General features: G+C 41.1%; 1 protein-coding gene across 2 annotated transcripts in view; it reads right to left on the bottom strand.

The window, feature by feature from the left end:
• The window catches only part of RBM17 (RNA binding motif protein 17), a 639,512-nt gene extending 629,142 nt beyond the window's left edge, over positions 1-10,370 (bottom strand). Inside the window, exon 1 of one of the 2 annotated variants that reach the window (XM_044088811.1) lies at positions 10,188-10,370. The gene's annotated coding sequence lies outside the window, so the exon portion shown is untranslated. The remainder of the gene's footprint in view (positions 1-10,187) is intronic. The other variant, XM_044088812.1, reaches the window with a different exon arrangement.
• Between the last annotated feature and the right edge of the window lie 8,719 nt (positions 10,371-19,089).

The raw sequence follows: 19,089 nt of genomic DNA on the forward strand, positions 1-19,089 counted from the left end.
AGAGGGACCACTGTTGCTGTACGCCACTCTATGGGTACATATCCTGTAGTAAGGCTGAGATTGAACAGTAGTTTTATGTTTGGGTTTAGCTCTTCTTGGAGTTCATGTAGGGCAGCCGGGACACTGTCTGGTCCCATTGATGCTGTGTTTTATGCTTTGGAGAGGGCGGCTCTTACCTGAGCATCTGAGATGTCAGGGGGACAGCACTCTGCTGGGATAGATATTTGCCCTTTTGGGGGGGGGGGGGGGTTTGCGCTGAACCTGTCAGCTAGGATGTTGGCAATGTCTGTGGGTTTGGTGTATTTTTTGTCATTTTGGACTAATTCAGAGCATATCTGGGAATTCCCACCCAGGTTCCTAACATAACTAAAGAAAGCCTTGTGATTATCCTTAGTGTCCTGTGCAATTTTTCTCTCGAAGCTGGCCTTAGACGATTTTATGAGTGCCCGTAGTTTTTTGCCAATACTGATCAGAGATGCCTTCCCTTTTTGGGATTTTGCTCTATCATGTAATAGCTTCTTCCTTCTATTGTATAGTTTGTTTATGGCTGGGGTCCACCAGACAGGACGTCTGCCTTTGGAGGATTGGGTCTTGGTTTTATTTGGGATTGCAAGATCCATGCATTCCTGAAGGTGTTCATAGAATGCGTTTATAAAGGATTCTGCAGTCTGGGCCGTACTTTCCACAGGCCCGGGGGCTTTGAAGGATTCCACCTCGGTTTTGCGGAGTGTGAAATTTGCTTTAGAGAAGTTTTTCACTGTGGTTTTCTGGGCAGGGGGTGGGGTCGGGATGTGAATATCCAGTGAGATTAGTTTATGGTCTGATCTCATTAGTGAGGGATACACTTCTGGTCTGGAGCATAGAGTCCCCATGTTGGTGATGATCAGGTCCAGTATGTTTTCCCCTCTTGTGGGAGTGGTAACAAGTTGTTCCATAGCATTTGAGTTTATAAATTCTAGGAAACTTTGGGCTAGGGTGTTGGAGCTAGAGTAATGCTCCCAGTCTATGTTTGGGTAGTTGAAGTCGCCCAATATAATGGTGTTTGGAGAGACCTTCACATTTTCCAGTGTTCTCAGGAAGGCCGAGTGGGGTTCCTGGGATTGGGAGGGTGGTCTGTAGCATGCTATAAACGGAAGGCAGTTTTACCCACTGTTAGTTGCACATGGATAGTCTCTGATGCTTCGTGCTGTGCCACCAACCTGGAGGTGTGGGTATCTTTGACGAATATTGATACTCCCCCTCCTTTTGTGGTTCGGTCCAAGTTTTGGGGCCGAAAAGCATGGTATGAGGTATAACCTGGTAGTGCTGGGGTGCTCTTGGGAGCCTTGAACCAGGTTTCTGCTACTGCACAAATATCGATGTTCTCCATGCTAAGGAGAGTTTCGAGTGCGTGCATCTTGAGGCTTCTGGCGTTGAGTAGCATTACTCTTAGTTTCTTATCCCTTGTGATACCTATGGAGGTGGGTTTGTCTTTTGAGCCTTGCCTAAAAAAGGCACTATGGGGGTAGCAAGAGCCTTTGCCAATATCCGAAAGCCCAGGGTTGACAGGTGCAAGCCGTCCCTAGCGAAGCATCGTGGCTTGTCGAGTATGTCATCCCAGGCTGACAGGCATTGGATCCCCTTTGAATGACACCAATACTTAAGCCAATTGTTGAAATTGATCATCTTGTCTTCATATTGTGGCATCATTCTTGGTGAGGGTAAGATGCTACTCAAGGTCAGGGTCATACCGGCCTGGGCTACATGTTCAGAGAGCTCCTCTATGTCTCTTTTCATGTAGTCCAGGGAGGTACGTCTCAGGTCATTCACACCAGCATGGACAATGACTGAGTCATATTTGTACTTGCCTTGGAGCGACCGGAGTGCTTGTGTTATGTGGCGGATCCTAGCGCCCGACAAGCAGCTCACCGTGACCTTCTCCTTGTTCAGCCTGGTGAGCAGGACGTCAGTGTGCCTGACGATAGAGTCACCTATTACAAGTGTATCAGGTGTGTTGTTTAGCCTTAAGGGCTGTGACTGTTCGGCACACTGGCTTTGTGAGCTATGTGTTGCACGTGTTTTGTTTTGGGGTAGCGGTTGCTTGGGTGACTGCTTTGGAGGTCTCTGCTGCTTAGGCAGATTTTTATTTAGAGCCTCCGAGGATGTGTGTTTATGTGTTTGGCTTGTTGTCATGGTAGGTCTATGTGAGACTGGAATTGTAGTGAGTGTGGTTTCCTTCTCCTCCTGACTGGTTACGCCAGTACTGAGTTGAGAAAGCTTAGCCCCCAGTTTGGCTATATAGTTGCATCTCTCACATGTGTTGGAATTTGTTTGGAGGAGGAGAGGGTTGTCTGTGTACATGAGGCAGTTGTAACATTGCCTCAAGATTCCCAGATTCACCAGCTGGACCGGAGAGGAGATTGACAACTGACCTTTGGACATGATAGAATAGTATTGGGAATTCCTTTATAATTGAAAAAAAGGGCCAATGGGGAACAAGGTACTCAAGGGGAGTTTGTGAGGGTGTAGTGCTTTTAATTTTTTAGTGCTGACTTAGTGAGCAAGTGCCAGGTAACTTAAATGCAATGTGTTACAGGTAACTTAAATGCAAAAACGACAAACAGTAACTTTCTTTCAAGTGAAACAAGGAAATAAGTACAGTAAGCAATGCAGATATAACTAGGGATCCACAGAAGCGCTGAAAAGCCGCGTTTTAGGTGAAATTAGCGTTTCAGGGAAATAAGCAAACAAACAACAAGCATACAAACAAAGCTAGATTCAGCAGGCCTGGATCTAGTCTATGCTACAGCAAACAAGGTGTACCAATTTCAGTAAGAAACAGTTCAAATATGCAGACACTATAAGCCTTTAACCAGAAATTCCCAGCTCAGAAAGGCAGAGTCCAGCCTCTCCTCCCACAAGAGTGCAGACCACGAACCTTCTTAATGTAAAACAACTGGTCTGAAGCCCAAGTGCTTAAACTAAAAGGCTTAGAATGAGTTACACCAAGCAGTAATAAATACAATTGAGTACTTTTAAGATGACGCAAAAGCAAAATAAAGTAGGAAGAAACACAAATACAGTAAAAGCAGATACACTTTTTTTTTTTTAAGTGGAAAGAGAGAAAGGAGTAGCCGAAACTAAGCTGATTTGCCTTCTCAAATGTTCTCCCTGTACTGGGTAGAATGAGGTAATGACACCAGACTGGGAGGAGGGTCCCAGATCAAATTTACACTAGGGGCGGGCAACTGCAAAGCCACCGACTATAAAAAAACTATACCAACAGGGAGGGTGGTAAACAAACTGCAGACATGTTTCTCACACCTGAAAAGTAGCAGTGAGCCTTTAAATGAAAGTTTTAAACAGCTAAAGGAGCCTCTAGAAAAAAGAGTTTAACTGCAACAAGTTATTACAAACAAACAACCCAACAGATGCTTAATAAAAGTGGACAATTTCCAGTTAATACCTCACACACAGTGAAACTAGCTAGAAAAATACACAGTGCACAAAGTGCTATAAATAACAAAGAAATAAAAAACAAAATAAACAAAAAACAGGATACTTAATGTTATATATTATAGCTCCGAGTTTCCTCAGTGTCCTTCCTTCGATCAAGCTCAGTGTGAAATGGCAGAACACTCACAAATGAACTTCTTAGGTAACAGAAAGTTGAAACCTGAGACAGTTTTAAGAAAGAAATCTCAAAAGAACCAATGAGGTGCTTAGTCTAAGCTGTAGTCCAGGTGACCTCAGTCAGCCAATGACCTCAAACAATTCTCTCTCACTGAAATGCCTGATGGCTTTGGCTAAACCAAGATGTCCCTGAATATGTGCTCAGACACACAGCCTCCACAAACACTATATATATATATATATATATATATATATATATATATATATATATATATATATATATATATATATACATACATATACATACATATACATATACACACACACACACATATACACATATACATATACACACACATATATATATATATATATATATATATATACATACATATATACACACACATACACACATATATACACACACACATTTATATATATATATATATATATATATATATATATATATATATATATATATATACACACACACATACACACACACATTTATATATATATATATATATATATATATATATATATATATATATATATATATATATATATACACACACACACACACACACACACACACACACACAGGATATAAAAAAAGTTTACATACCCCTGTTAAAATGCCAGTTTTTGCGATATAAAAAAATGAGACCACAATAAACCATTTCAAAACATTCCCACCTTTAATGTGACCTGTAACCTGTACAATTCAGTTGAAAAACAAACAAACCTGTTAGGAGAAAAATATAAAAAATAAAAAAAAATGTACAATAAGCTGGTTGCATAAGTGGCACACCCTTAAACTAATACTTTGTTGAAGCACCTTTTAATTGCAGCTTTCAGTCTTCTTGGGTATACACCTGCCATCGATTAAAGAGACCCCCCAAAAAGTTCAGCTGTCCTATTAGGATTTTCCTGACGTACTACAGCAAAAGCCATGGTTTGCAGAGAGCTTACAAAGCATCAAAGAGATCTCATTGTTGAAAGTTAACAGTCAGGAGAAGGGTACAACAAAATTTCCACAACACTGGATATACCATGGAACACAGTGAAGGCAGTCACCAAAAAGTGGAGAAAATATGGGACAACAGCGATGTTGCAAAGAACTGGACGTACCTCCAAAATTAATGAAAAGACAAGATGAAAACTAAGACACCTACAGCAACACTGAAGGAGCAGTAGAAATTTCTGGCAAGTACTGGTTTTGTACTACATGTGACAACAATCTCCTGTATTCTCCATACGTCTGGACTATGGGGTAGGGTTGCAAAACAGAAGCGCCCACAAATTACCACATAGGTGGAAATCCATTAAGTACAGAAGAAGTAATTAGGGACCTGGGGACCCAAGTTGATAGTAATCTCTCATTTGACAACCACGTGGCCAAAGTGGTTAGAAAAACATTTTATATAGCCCACCTAATCATGAAGGGATTCACATCTAGATCAGGGGAGGTCATCGTGCCTCTTTACTCATCCCTCATCAGGCCCATAATAGAGTACAATGCCCTTTTTGGGATGTACCTTACCAGACACCTGCAGCAACTGGAAAGACCCCAAAAGTACCTCACCAAGAGGATCAAAGAGCTCAAACAGATGCCATATGCTGCCCGGTTAAAGAAACTCCAGCTCTACTCAGTGGCATACCGCCTGTTCAGAGGCGATCTGTGCCTGACGTATAAAGCCATGTCCAACCCGGAATTAATGGACATGCTGCACCTCAGAAAATCCAAATCCCATCGAGCCACGCTCGAGACTTGAACCTCAGCACTGAAATAAATAGGACATGCTGGAGGGACAGATTCATAACCCAGAGGCTCCCTTCACTCTGGAATAAAATCCCAGTCCAGGTTAGGCAGAGTCCCTCATTGACTCTCTTCAAGAGGAATCTTGATGAGTGGATGGGAGATGGTAGGTTTACCCCGGGTATCACTTCTGTGTCACTGTTAGACAGAGGCACAGTATACTAACCTCGAAAAAGGGCATAGCAAAATAAATTTAAAATGGGTGGCGAAAGCTAAACACATTCTGGCTAGGCTTATAAATGCCCTAGGGCAGATAGCCTAGTATGAACCTATGAACCTATAAGCCTTTTCTTACACAGAAAAACATCCAGGCCTGGCTAACATTTGCAAAACAATACATCAAGTCTCCCAAAAGCATGTGGGAAAATGTGTTATGGTCTGATGAGACCAAGGACTTTTTGGCCACAATTCCAATAGGTACGTTTGGAGCAAAAACAACACTTTACATCACCAAAAGAACACCATCCCCACGGTGAAGCGTGGTAGTGGCAATATCATGCTTTGGGGTTGCTTTTCTTCAGCTGGAACTGGGGCTTTAATCAAGTTGAAAGGAATTATGAACAGTTCCAAATACCAGTCACTTTTGGCCCAAAACCTTCAGCATTTGCTAGAAAGATGAAGAGGAATTTCCCCTTTCAACATGACAATAACCCCAAGCATCCTACCATTGATCTTTCCTGTCTACTTTCTTCTTTTCCTAACCCTTATAGACCTACCACTGAACCCGGCGAAACATTCAGGTACTCTTGCAGCCTACCTTAATATCATACCACCACTTATATCTGCATCAATATCCACAGACTTTGCTGATTCCTGCAACATGACTCATATAGCCTATCGCTCAGCTATTACCCCTTCTAAATGTGTGAAAAGTTTAAGTACCTAGTCTCTGATTAATTCCTATATCTGCTTTGCATCCACTACATGAAGTGATCATTTTGCTAGCCGAAAACTACTCGTATGGAATATTCTCATGTATATACTCTGTATTAGGTTCATAGGTAAGTACTAGGCTATCTGCCCAAGGGCATCTATAAGCCTAGCCAGAATGTGTTGGCTTTCGCCGCCCCCTTAGATTAGTTCCCCGTGCCTCGGTATAGCAGAGCCATTAGTTCTCTGTGCCACTGTCCAGCAGAGCCACTGCAGTGATCCCCAGGGTAAATTTTCTGTTTCCCATCCGGATGTCAAGGTTTCTCAAAGAGTGTTAGTGAGGAGCTCTGCCTAATGTAGATTGGAATCCTGTTCCAAAGCATGGGGAGTCTCTGGGACAGGAATCTATCCCTCCAGCACGTCCTATTTATCATTGTGGTGAGGTTTAGATCCCTAGAGCGTGTGGCTCTTGGAGATTTGTTTTTTTTTTTTTTTTTTTAGGTGGAGCATGTCCATCAATTCTAGGTTGGGCATGGCCTTGTATGTCAGGCAGAGATCACCTCTGAGTAAGCAGTATGCAACTGAGTACAGCTGGAGTTTCTTCAGTCGGGCTGCATAGGGCATATGTTTGAGGCCAGTAATCCTCTTGGTAAGACACTTCTGTGGTCTTTCCAGCTGTTACAGGCGTCTTGTAAGGTACAAACTAAATGGGGCATTATACTCTATGATGAGTCTAATGAGTTATGAGTAGAGGGGCACAATAACCTCTTTTGTTCTAGATGTGAACCCTTTTGTGATTAGGTGGGCCACATAGAAGGATTTTCTAAGCACCTTGGCAATATGATTATCAAAAGGAGAGCTTACTATCTACTTGGGTCCCCAGATCCCTTATTACATTTTCTGTATTTAGGGGACTACTACGTATGTGGTAGTTCGCGGGTACTTTGTTTTTTCAAAGGGGATGACTATGCACTTTTTGGCATTTAGCTTGAGGCCATGATTTTGACTAGGTATCCGTCTCAGTGAGACCCTTCTGGAGGATGTCTGTATCAGCTGGAGAGTCAATTATGGCCCCGAGTTTGCAGTCGTCTGCAAACTTGGTCAGCCATAGCCTTCCTGTGCTTGCCTGAGAAGTATATACCGAACAGGAGGGGTTCCAGGACTGAGCCCTGGGGGACGCATCTTGTAACTGGTTTAGAGTTGGACCTAGAGCCTGCAACTCTCACTGTGTGGCTTCTATCAGTGAGCCAATTGGCAACCCTTCTCGTGACATAGGGGTTTATATTCAGGCTGGTGAGCTTGTCTATAATACCAAAATGGGGAATGGTTGCCGAAAGAAACAAGTATTGCTTGTATAGTATCTTTGATTTGAGAATGATTACTTATGTACTGTTTTTTCACCAACTGTATAAGCTGCCAATATGTACTAAATGTCTTTATTAATGTAAATTCTGTATTGTATGTGAAATGTCTTATATATGGAGCTTTTCTCCTGGGGACTCCACTGAAAATGGGCACTTCTGGCCCAGCTTGACCATCCCGGTAATCAAATGCAAATAAATAAAATTTTCCACGCCACTTTATCTGGGTTATGCCTGAAAACGGTCCCTGGGCTAGTGAACCCATCAGGTTACCAAAATTAAATACACTCTACTGATATAAAACAAACTAGAACATTAGGAATACAAAACAGCTTGTCACTTTCATCTAAGGGATTCTATTTAGCAAATAAACCAAAGTTCTGAACAATGTCAATAACAATATGGATATGGAGATAGTGAATGAAGGAAAAATAAGAGAAAGTCAAGGAGAATTAGGTTTAGAGCAGCTATACTTGGAAGTAGTAATCCAGTAATTTAGTGCAGTTTATTTAAGGTATGGAAAACTTTAGAACTATTGACTCTCAAAGGGTATAGAGTTCCAAATCGCCAAGACAAGTTTACAAAAGGCTACTTCTGCAGTGTTTAGAGTAAAGATGACTTTTGTGAGAAAAGGAGACTACAGATATACAATTTCTGGAGCAGAATGAGTAAAGTTGATGAAGAACTTATTAGCTAGAGATGGGCAAATGTCCAGTAAATTGTACAAGTCATCAGCAAAAAGAAAGGCAGTACATTCCGCTACATTTAGAGCATTAGCAGAAATTAGAAATGGAGAATGACATGAGGACTGGTGGGAGAGACTTATAAAGTGGCAAATTCTGTTTTGAGCTTTACACAGTAGTACACATTATGAGAATTACAGGCAGTAATTACATGAACAACATACCAGTGTTTGAGTATTACTAAGCTTTTTAGTAAATGACCTGTTTGACAGTGGGATGCATGAGATAGTAAATCTATAAGAATTTAAGCTGTACAAGCACGATCTGATACTAAGAGTGACATAACTGTAAAAAGACAAAAGTGGGGACTAGATAAAACTGAAAGTATTTTAAGTTTTAGTTGGAGAAATAAAGGTATGTCTGTGGTCAACGGCATGCAAATGAGAAGTGGCTGTAAGTTTTTGGGAGGTGCTTAAAATCATAGATGTTATTTTAGGATGTTTGACACCTGGCTAACCTTCACCAGATTCTGACAGGTAATGAACATCTACAATTATCAACGCATGTGGAATTCAAACATGTATGATTAGGGTCGTGGGTCATCAGCTACTTTTACTCCCAAATTATTTTCCTTTTCTCTACTTAGTGGAATGTGGGCAATGGAATGTGTATGAAGGTCTACTGTCCTCTCCCAGCTACGCTGCCTACCTTACAATAAACAATCACTTATGACTTCACTGTTTACAAATGATGCATTACACCAAAGTGTCAGGAATAGTTTAAACAATGCCTTGAAGTAAAAAAAGAAGCACTATCAATTACAAGGGACAGTGGTACAGCATATAGTTGCACAACCTAAACCAATCAAGCCATGTTCTGATAAATTAAAAGGAACCTATAATATAAAACTAAGTTCCAGAAATTATGAGGTCAGCATCTTGGAAAAGGGTTCATTTATTGTTATGAGGCAGTTTTAAATCATATTTGGGGCATATGCATTTTGATACATTTTTGCCACCGTGTGCAAACTTCTTGGTCCAGACCAACACCCAACCTCAAGTGTTACTGGTCCAATACCACTCCAGGTCCACACTAGAATTGCTCAATTGTCCCATACCACAACTCAGGCTACCATAAACCCTCTTCTCATCTTTAAGAGTCACATGAATGCCACAATATTCAACCCCAAAAGAAGACAAATACCAGCAATGTAAAACAATCTTGCACAAATATAAACAAACAGATGATTAAACAAAACTAGTACCTACTGAACGTTTTCAGTGCCAAATTGTGAAGTAAAAAAAAATCAATACATTTTTCGATTTTTTTTCTTACTTATCGTTACTTCTATTTCCCACAAGAATTCACATATTTTCCATAACTCAAGGACAGGTTACTTTGTATAGCTTTAGAAATGCTATGAAATAAAACCAATGTCTGCAAAGACGATTTCCTCAAGTTGAGACAATACAATTTTGTATACGGGTGGATTATATGCAATACAGTGCAGTTACCCGGTTAGCATTGAGATACACACTTGATATTCACATTACACACAGAGACACTCACTCAGCAGGTAAGCAGGCATGTACCCTGACCTCATTTAGTTCTTACACTCTCAAAATAATGCATCATATTACTCTTAAATGGAAGAACTGTGCTACTCTTAAAAGTTCGCTAATTATTTTCTTAGAGATCATTTACGTTCCCATCCAGGCGCTGTTTACGGGGTTCCTAGATCCCCATTAAACGATTACCTCTCTTTCCCTTCTCTTCCTACTGTCATTTCTTACATCCCACTAAATCAAATGCTCTCAGTGTTACTACACACAAAATACTTACAAATAAACGTGCCCTCGATCTGCTACCGTCGTTTCTGTATCCGCCTCAAGAAAATCGGGGTTTCACCAGCACCTCCTAGCAAAATTTACTACACAAACCTTCTTCCCCAATGAAAACAAATAACACGCAACAACCTGCCAAAAAGAAAAATGTGTAAATACCGTCGTAAACTAGCCAACGATGGCAGTCTCAACGTCATTATTCCAAGCATGCGCATAGAATGCATTCTGCCTGTTGGGCCAAAGTATATCGTGAGAACAAGAGAGACCTTGTTCATTTGCAATAGCAGTTGTCAAAGTGTTGTTACGTTGTTGAGGTTATGGTAGAAAGATACATGTTTAGGAGATATTGTAGCAAGTCACGGAGGATGATCACGTTTCACTTTTTTGTAAAGTTCTTTCTTTTTTGACTATTAAGTAATCAGGTTAACTTTCTTAAACAGTAATATGTATACTTCTCCATTGTCCCTAATTTTGACTTATTTTTTTAGCTCTGTCCCTCTTAATCGCTTCTAAAAGTAGTGATTTTTGGAGGAAAGATGTTGAATTGTACTTAATGAATAATGATAATAATTAAGAGTTATAGACTTCTTTACTTCAGAAAATGTGTATTAATTCGTATGCTCTGATTCTGTCAATGCCTCAAGTTAATAGCACTAAGATTTTAAAAGTGTTCCTGATTTTTTCTGCATTTGTTCCTGATTCTGTTGAAATTTGTCCCTGATTGGTTGAGAACTGTGTAGTACATGTGTTATGGAGGAGCTTTCAAGTATAGCTTGGAAAATTGAGGACTTTGGGACCGGACTTACGGATGCCACCTTTTCAAACGCTGTAAATTGGGACATTTTTATAGAAATGTGAGAATTTTGCAGGACAAAACATACCCATGGCCAATGCAAAGTACAGAGCTTTCACCTTTTTCCCCAAATAAAAGATTTTATTCTTATAGATTCATAGGTTGGTACTAGGCTATCGGCCCTAGGGCTTATACATGCCTAGCCATAACAATTCCCTGACTATTTCTTCCGGCAGTATTTACTTCCCTGGACCCCTGTCTAGCTGGGCGACCAACGTGATCCCCAGGGTGAATTTCCTATCTCCCATCCAATCATCAAGATTCCTTTTGAAGAGGCGCTCTGCTTGATATGTATGGGCAGTCTATTCCAGATTCTGGGGAGTCTCTGGGTCAGGAACCTATCCCTCCAGCATGTTGTGTTCATTGTGATGACAAGGTTTAGATCCCTGGAGCGTGTGTCTCTGAGGGATTGGGATTTCTTTAAGTGTAGCATGTCCAACAGCTCTGGGTTTGACATGGCCTTGTATGTTAAGCAGAGATCGCCTCTGAGTAGATGATATGCGACAGAGTATAGGTGGAGTTTTTTTAGACGGTCAGCATAGGGCATCTGCTTTAGGCCTGTGATTCTTTTAGTGAGGTATTTCTGCGGCCTTTCCAGTTGCAGATGTCTTGACAGGTACATACCAAACGGGGCATTGTATTCTATAATGGGTCTAGTGAGGGGTGAGTACAGTTGGACAATGACCTCCTTTTTTCTGGATGAAAAGCCTTTAGTGATGAGATGTGCCACATAGAAAGATTTCCTGACTGTTGTGGCGATGTGGTTATCGAAGTTGAGACCACTGTCCACCTGTGTCCCTAATTCTCTTATCACACTTTTGGTGTTTAGTGTACTGCCGCCTATGTGGTAATTCACGGGTACATGTTTTATCCCAAAGGGGATATCTATACATTTCTTAGCATTGAGCTTGAGCCCATGGCTCTGGCACCAAGCATCTGTTTCTGTAAGGCCCTTTTGTAGAATATCCACATAATTTCGGGATTCAATAATGGCTCCCAGTTTACAGTCATCTGTGAACTTTGTTAGCCAGAGTCCCTTAGTGTTGGCCTGTACTTCAGAGAAGTAGATGCCAAACAAGAGCGATCCCAGGACTGACCCCTGAGGTACTCCACTTGTCACTTGTCTGGAGCTGGATTTGGAGTCGGCTGCTTTTACAGTGTGGGTTCTGTCAGTAAGCCAGTTGGCATCCCATCAAGTGACGTAGGGATTAATGCCCAGCTTAGTAAGTTTATCTATGATTCCAGAGTAGGGGATGGTGTTGAAGGCCTTGGCGAGGTCCCAATAGGCTGCGTGGACCACCGTACCCTTGTCCACAGCTCTGGAGACTGATTCAAAGAAGTCAATCAGGTTCAGGAAACATGATCGGCCCTTCACGAACCCAAACTGCGTGGGGTCCAGTGTTTGAAGGTTGCCAATGTCTTTGTTTATAAGTTCCATGATAATACGTTCCATGGCCTTGCAGATCAGGCTCGTCAGACTGATGGGGCAGTAGTTCCCGGGATCCAAGATGGATCCCCCTTGTGGAGTGGGATAACTGCAGCTGTGTGCCACTCAGTGGGCACGAAGCCTGAGGTGAGGCTATGATTAAACATGACACTTAAGTGAAGTGCCAGTTCATTTTGTAGTTCATGTAGTACACAGACTGGGATGTCGTCTGGTCCCATGGATGCTGTATTCTTAGCTTTGGAGAATGCGTTTTTTACCTGTGTGGCCGTTATTACCGGAATTTGGCAATCTTTTGGTATTAAGATGGGCCCTTTAAGGGGTGAGAGGGGGGTGAAGTTTGTACTGAATCGATCTGCCAGGATATTGGCAATATCCTTGGGATCAGTATATTTAATGCCATTCTGTTGTAGTTCAAAGCAGATCTGAGCATTGCCATTTAGACTTTTGACATAGCTATAGAATGCCTTGTATTTGTCTTTGGAATCTTTGACAATTTTGTTTTCGTATCTAACTTTGGAGGATTTCATGATCTCAGCTTCTTACTGAGGCTGGTAAGGGAGTATTTTGCATTCTGGGATTTTCCACTTTTCTGCAACAGTTTCTTCCTTTTGTTGTAAAGTTTGTTCATGGCAAGGGACCACCAGATTGTCATCTTTTTTTTGGAGGAGAGCATTTGAGTTGCTTATGCTATTTCATGTAACATTTAGGTCTTTTAGATACAAACTAACCATTTTTCAACTTTTAAAGACAACTTGGGAAATATTTGGTCCTAAAAATCTCTGGACATTTGACGTTTTTTAGTTTTTTTCCGCAGGACACAATTGCCCAAAGAGGAACAGGTGGTAACCCTATGGCCAACATTTTTGTGGCGCTCGGTTGTGTATTTTAATGTTGTTGCTGGCATTCTTTGTTTTAAATTTTGACAAGTAGGGGTGCTGCCTTTTTAGAAGTTCAAAATGATACTTAAATGTGAAATGTTGCAGGAAAAAACATGCTTTCAGATTCGTAGGAAAAAAAAAGCAGAGGGTTCACTTTGTTATCAAAGTAAATGCTTATTCTGTAGAATTTTGGTAGTTGCAGCAAATCATAGTTTTGTGCACTAGTCAGGAGCATACCTCTAAACTGTTATGATTTTGGGTCTCTTCAATAGCATTTCTCCTGCTAGATTTGTGATTATGGTTGACACAACTTTTTAACTGGGCCAAAAGGGGACGTGCGGGTGTAGCCAAATCACTTCACCACAAGAGTGGTGAAGGAGATGCAGTAATAAGTACAACAGATTCCAGCATACTGAAATCTCACAAATCATTTAATTATGCACCTTTAACAGTAAAAGTGAGGCATTACTGCAAAAACACACATGTTACTCAGCTGTAACAGTAAGTAAACTAAACAGCTGCTCTAAAAAGTCCCTATAAACCCTGAGAACACTTCTGTGTATACAGAACTGTTTACAGAAACCCTGTACAAGCATGTTAATAGCTGCACAGAGGCAGCTGTGCCCACTAGGAAGAAGTACAGAACTAACTCAAAAAAAAAGCCACCCTGGTGGAATCACAAAATCAGTCAGATGTATAACAGGAGGAAAAAAATCATGACAAAAATTAGGAGGTGCAGCACTCAGCAGGATAAAAGCACTCTCAAACTAAACAAACAACTCAGAGGACAAATAAAGTCTGCCAAAGGCAAATTTGAGGTAAGTTTGGCCTCCAAGGCCAAGGACAACCACAAAGCATTCTTTAGCTATGTCCGCAACCTCAAAGGCAATACACAATTGTGTGCAGAGCTCATTGTAAATGGAGCCACCTATACTGAACCAGAAGATATAGCAAACCTCATGGATGATAAATTCAGCTCCAGTGTTACTCCTCTCTCCTCCTCAACCTTCCTTCAGGAAATATCAAATACAACTCCCCCCTAATATCACTAGGGAACAGGTCCTTAATGCTCTCTCTAAACCCAAGAACACTGCATCAATGGGCCCAGACAATATCCCAGGATGCCTTCTAAATAGCATGAAACATGACCTATCAGGGCCTCTGGAATTACTATTTAACTGTAGCCTCCAAATAGACTTTGTGTCTCATGAATGGAGAAAGGCAACAGTCATCCCTCTGCACAAAGGTGGGCCATCTACAGACCCTGGAAACTACAGACCCATAAGTCTCACTAGTCTTGTATGTAAAGCCATGGAAAGAGTTATCATGGAGATGATCAACAGAGATATAGTAAACCTCCAGACACTGGACCCAACCCAGTTTAATTTCGTCAAGGGCAGATCATGCCTACTCAACCTGGTGGACTTCTTTGAGAAGGTCACCAAAGCAATGGATGAGGGCAAAACCATTCACACTGCCTACCTTGACCTGACCAAGGCATTTGACACAATACCCCACTTGGGCATTGTTGACAAACTCAAGAGGTTAGGTACAAACCCGTATGTCACCTGGTGGATAGCCAAATGGCTCACAAACAGGACTCAGGAAGTTAGAATTGGGGAGCCCATCTCTACAAAGAGGCCAGTCACAAGTGAACTCCCGAATGGATCAGTCCTTGGACTGCTCCTTTTTGGTATTTACTTCTCAGAAGTCAAGGCCAATGTCAAGTGGTCTATGGCTGACTAAATTTGCAGATGATTACAAACTAGGAGCTGTCATTGAATCTCATACTGGCATAAATGTTCTCCAGGAGGGGCTGACACAGACAAACAACTGGTGTCAGAGCCATGGACTAAAATTAAATGCCAAGAAATGCATAATAGTATCCCTTGGGAAGTCATCCATCCCTGGTAACTGTTATATTGACAACACACCCCTTAGAGATGACCCAGTAGTTAGGGACTTCGTGACACACATAGATAGTAATCTAGCCTTTGATCATCAAGTGTCTGCAGTGGTGAGGAAATTATTCTATGTTGCACAACTTATAAACAAAGGTATGGCATCTAAGTCCAAGGAAGTCATTCTTGTACTGTATTCGACATTCATCAGACCTATCATTGAGTACAGTGCCCTCTTTGGTATGTACCTAACCCTAACCAGGCATATCCAACAACTGGAACGTCCACAGAGGTTCCTCACTAAAAGAATACAGGGCGTAAGTAATATGTCCTATGCTGACTGCCTCAAAGCCCTATCCCTGTATTCTGTCTCCTATAAACTTTTGAGGGGAGAGCTATGCCTGGCATACAGGGCATTGTTAGACCCCACTCTGATGGACCTTCTGCATATCCACAAAACAAACAGTACCAGAATTACCCATTCTAAAGACTTAAACCTTGCCTGTGATATAAATAGTACCTGCTGGAGAGATAGGTATGTTTCACAGAGACTTCCCCGTCTATGGAAGAGGCTCCCCATCCACGTGAAGCAGAGTTCCTCCCTAACCCAATTCAACTGCAACTTGGACAATTGGATGGGAAACCTGAAATTCATCCCTGGTTTGGCACCTATGTCTCTAATGCAAACAAGTAACCTGTAAATGGTTCATCTCCCAGGCCCATGCTTACACTTATCAAGAGTGTCAGAACTTTTCAGAGATTCGGGATGCACGGCTAGGCTTAAAAAGGCCCTTGTGGTCTTTAACTTAGTAAACACCTATGAACTTAAAATAAATTACAATACACAGCGGACCATATGGACACCATTTAGCTCCTACCACAGCAGTTAAAGGAAAACTCCACCTTAGAACTCAAAAAAACATGTTTTTTTTCCATTATACCTTTGTTTTTTGAGTGCTTCTTTTACAATTTGAATGTGTTTCCTTCAAAATGGTGGATGATGGGGCCTGCCTTGGCAACGTGATTTTGTTTTCTTGCTTTCATTCCTTCTTCCCAGAATTCATTTCAAGTCCTCCTTATGTGAGTCATACTAGACACAAGGAAGTGATATTTTCTCATGCCATTAAAATAGAATGTCAGGACTGTGAGAATCTCCTTGTGTTCTGACTGGACTGCTTCTCAAACAAGCTGGAAATATATCGCTAAGTATATTTCTTGGCACTTTTCAGAGTTCTGCATTGTCTTCATTTTTGCCTGACTGAATTATTGTATGTATTTGCTGACATTGTTTGCTGTTTTCTAATCTGTTCTGAAACTGGATTCCCCCTATAATTGTGGTGGTGTTCAAGTTTACAAAACTGGTCTAACTGATTGTTTTTTTAGTGTTTTTCAACTGTTGAGGGCTACACACTCAAGTGCGATAGCCATTTTCTTCTTTAAAAGTGTTTGTTTTACTTTATCTATTTTAATTTTTGAAAAAAAAATCCTATCTCTCTATTCATTTCCTGCCTTTCTATAACCAGTAGAGTCCGGTTTTCAGTTTTTGCTGAATTCTGGGCTATTTTGTAGTTTCTGTGTTACCCAGACCTTACTAAGATAAAAGGAAGCTTCTCTGTTCATCAGTGAGAGTGGTGAGCTTTGAGTAGCCTATCTATTGCTGCAGGAGTGGTTTCAGCTCAGAATCTGTAGTTTTAGTGGCCATTTTGGGCTATTTCTATCCCTTTCATCTTTCTATTTAAAAAAACGTGTTTGTGCGGTTTTTGCACTTGTATTACCTCAGCAAGATCATGCCTGGGTGTCCTGCAGAGGTCTACAGCAGCAGATAGAGAAAAGGGAGACTTTGAGTGGATTAAGTACCTCTGTTTTGCTTTTTATTGCTTAGTTTAGCTAGCTGCACTATTCTGAGCATTTTTTATTAACTTTGCAACTTATTTGAACTGTTTTTTGAATTCTGATACTGTCTTCACTCTAACTGATTGTTTTAAGTATTTTTCAACTGTTGAACTGTTGAGGGCTACCCACTCAAGTGCAATAGCCATTTTTCTGCTTTAAAAGTGTTTGTTTTACTGTATCTGTTTTAATTTTTGAAAAAAAAAAATCCTGTCTCTCTACTCGTTTCCCACCTTTCTATAACCAGTGGAGTCCGGTTTTCAGATTTTGCTGAATTCTGAGCTGTTTTTTTACTTTCTGTGTTGTCCAGACCTTACTAAGATAGAAGGAAGCTTCTCTGCTCATCAGTAAGAGTGGTGAGCTTTGAGCAGCCTCTCTGTCGCTGGAAGAGTGGTTTCAGTTCAGAATCTGTAGTTTTACTGGCCATTTTGGGCTATTTCTGTCCCTTTCATCTTTCTGTTTAAAAACCTGTGTTTGTGCGGTTTTTGCACTTGTATTACCTCAGCAAGATCCTGCCTGGGTGTCCTGCAGAGTTCTACAGCAGCAGAAAGAGAAAAGCAAGACTTTGAGTGGATTAAGTACCTCTGTTTTCGCTAGCCGCACTATTCCGACTGTTTTTCTATTAACTTTGCAACTTATTTGAACTGTTTTTTGAATTCTGATACTGTTTGCACTTTAACTGATCATTTTTAAGTGTTTTTCAACTGTTTAACTGTTGCGGACTACGCACTCAAGTGCAATAGCCATTTTTCTGCTTTAAAAGTGTTTGTTTTACTGTATCTGTTTTAATTTTTTTTTAAAAATCCTCTCTCTCCACTCATTTCCTGCCTTTCTAAAACCAGTAGAGACTGGTTTTCAGATTTTGCTGAATTCTGGTCTGTTTTGTAGTTTCTGTGTTGCCCAGACCTTACTAAGATAGAAGGAAGCTTCTCTGTTCATCATTGAGAGTGGTGAGCTTTGAGCAGCCTATCTGTCACTGGAGGATATGTTTCAGCTCATAATGTGTAGTTTTACTGGCCATTTTGGGCTATTTCTATCCCTTTCATCTTTCTGTTTAAAAATCTGTGTTTGCACAAAGCCCAGTGCCGTTTAACTAGGGTTAAACTATTCCCAGTGCCAGAAAGTCTGCTCTTCTAATTTTCCCTTAGAACTAGCCAGTTTTCTAGTTTTAGCACTCAAAACTGTTTCCTTGTGCTCAGCACTTGTTGCAAGCACTAAATAGTCTACAAATGACTGCATCACTCAACTTTCCTCACTTGTTAGGAGGAAAACAGTTTTTACTATTTAAATTAATAAGCACCTATCCAGGCATGTCTAAGGGTCAGCTCCCTGTATTTTCCCCTGTCCACCTGATGAATCTGGGCATTCTGGGGCAATGTAGCAATTGCCTCATGTACACTGACAACCATCTCCTCCTACCACCCAACACTACAACCTGTGAGAGATGCACTTATATAGCCACACTGGAAGCCAAGTTCTTTCCAGCCAAGACTGTACTAGACAGTCAAGAGGAGAAGATAAACACCTGCACCACACCACACTCAAAACATAGTCCCTCAAAACCTGCACCACCTAAACTCACACATAGTAACACACACCTACATACATGGAGAATCTCGATAAAAATCTTCCCAAACAACAGAGACCTCCAAAGCTGAAACTCAAGCAACCACCACCCCCCAACACTACCCAAATGACACATAGCCCACAAAATCAGTGTGCCACTCAACCTCAGCCCATAAGGCAAAACAACGTACCTAAGACACTAGTCACAGGTGACTCTATAGTAAGGCACACTGATGTTCCACTCACCAGGCTAAACAAGGCGAATGTTGCTGTCAGCTGCCTGTCGGGTGCCAGGATCCACCACATAATGCAAGCACTCGGGTCACTCCACAACAAGTACAAATATGACTCTGTCATTGTCCATG

The sequence above is a fragment of the Protopterus annectens genome, chromosome 11.part0 (assembly GCF_019279795.1).
Source record: "Protopterus annectens isolate FY-2018-M chromosome 11.part0, PAN1.0, whole genome shotgun sequence".
Taxonomy (NCBI): domain Eukaryota; kingdom Metazoa; phylum Chordata; order Ceratodontiformes; family Protopteridae; genus Protopterus; species Protopterus annectens.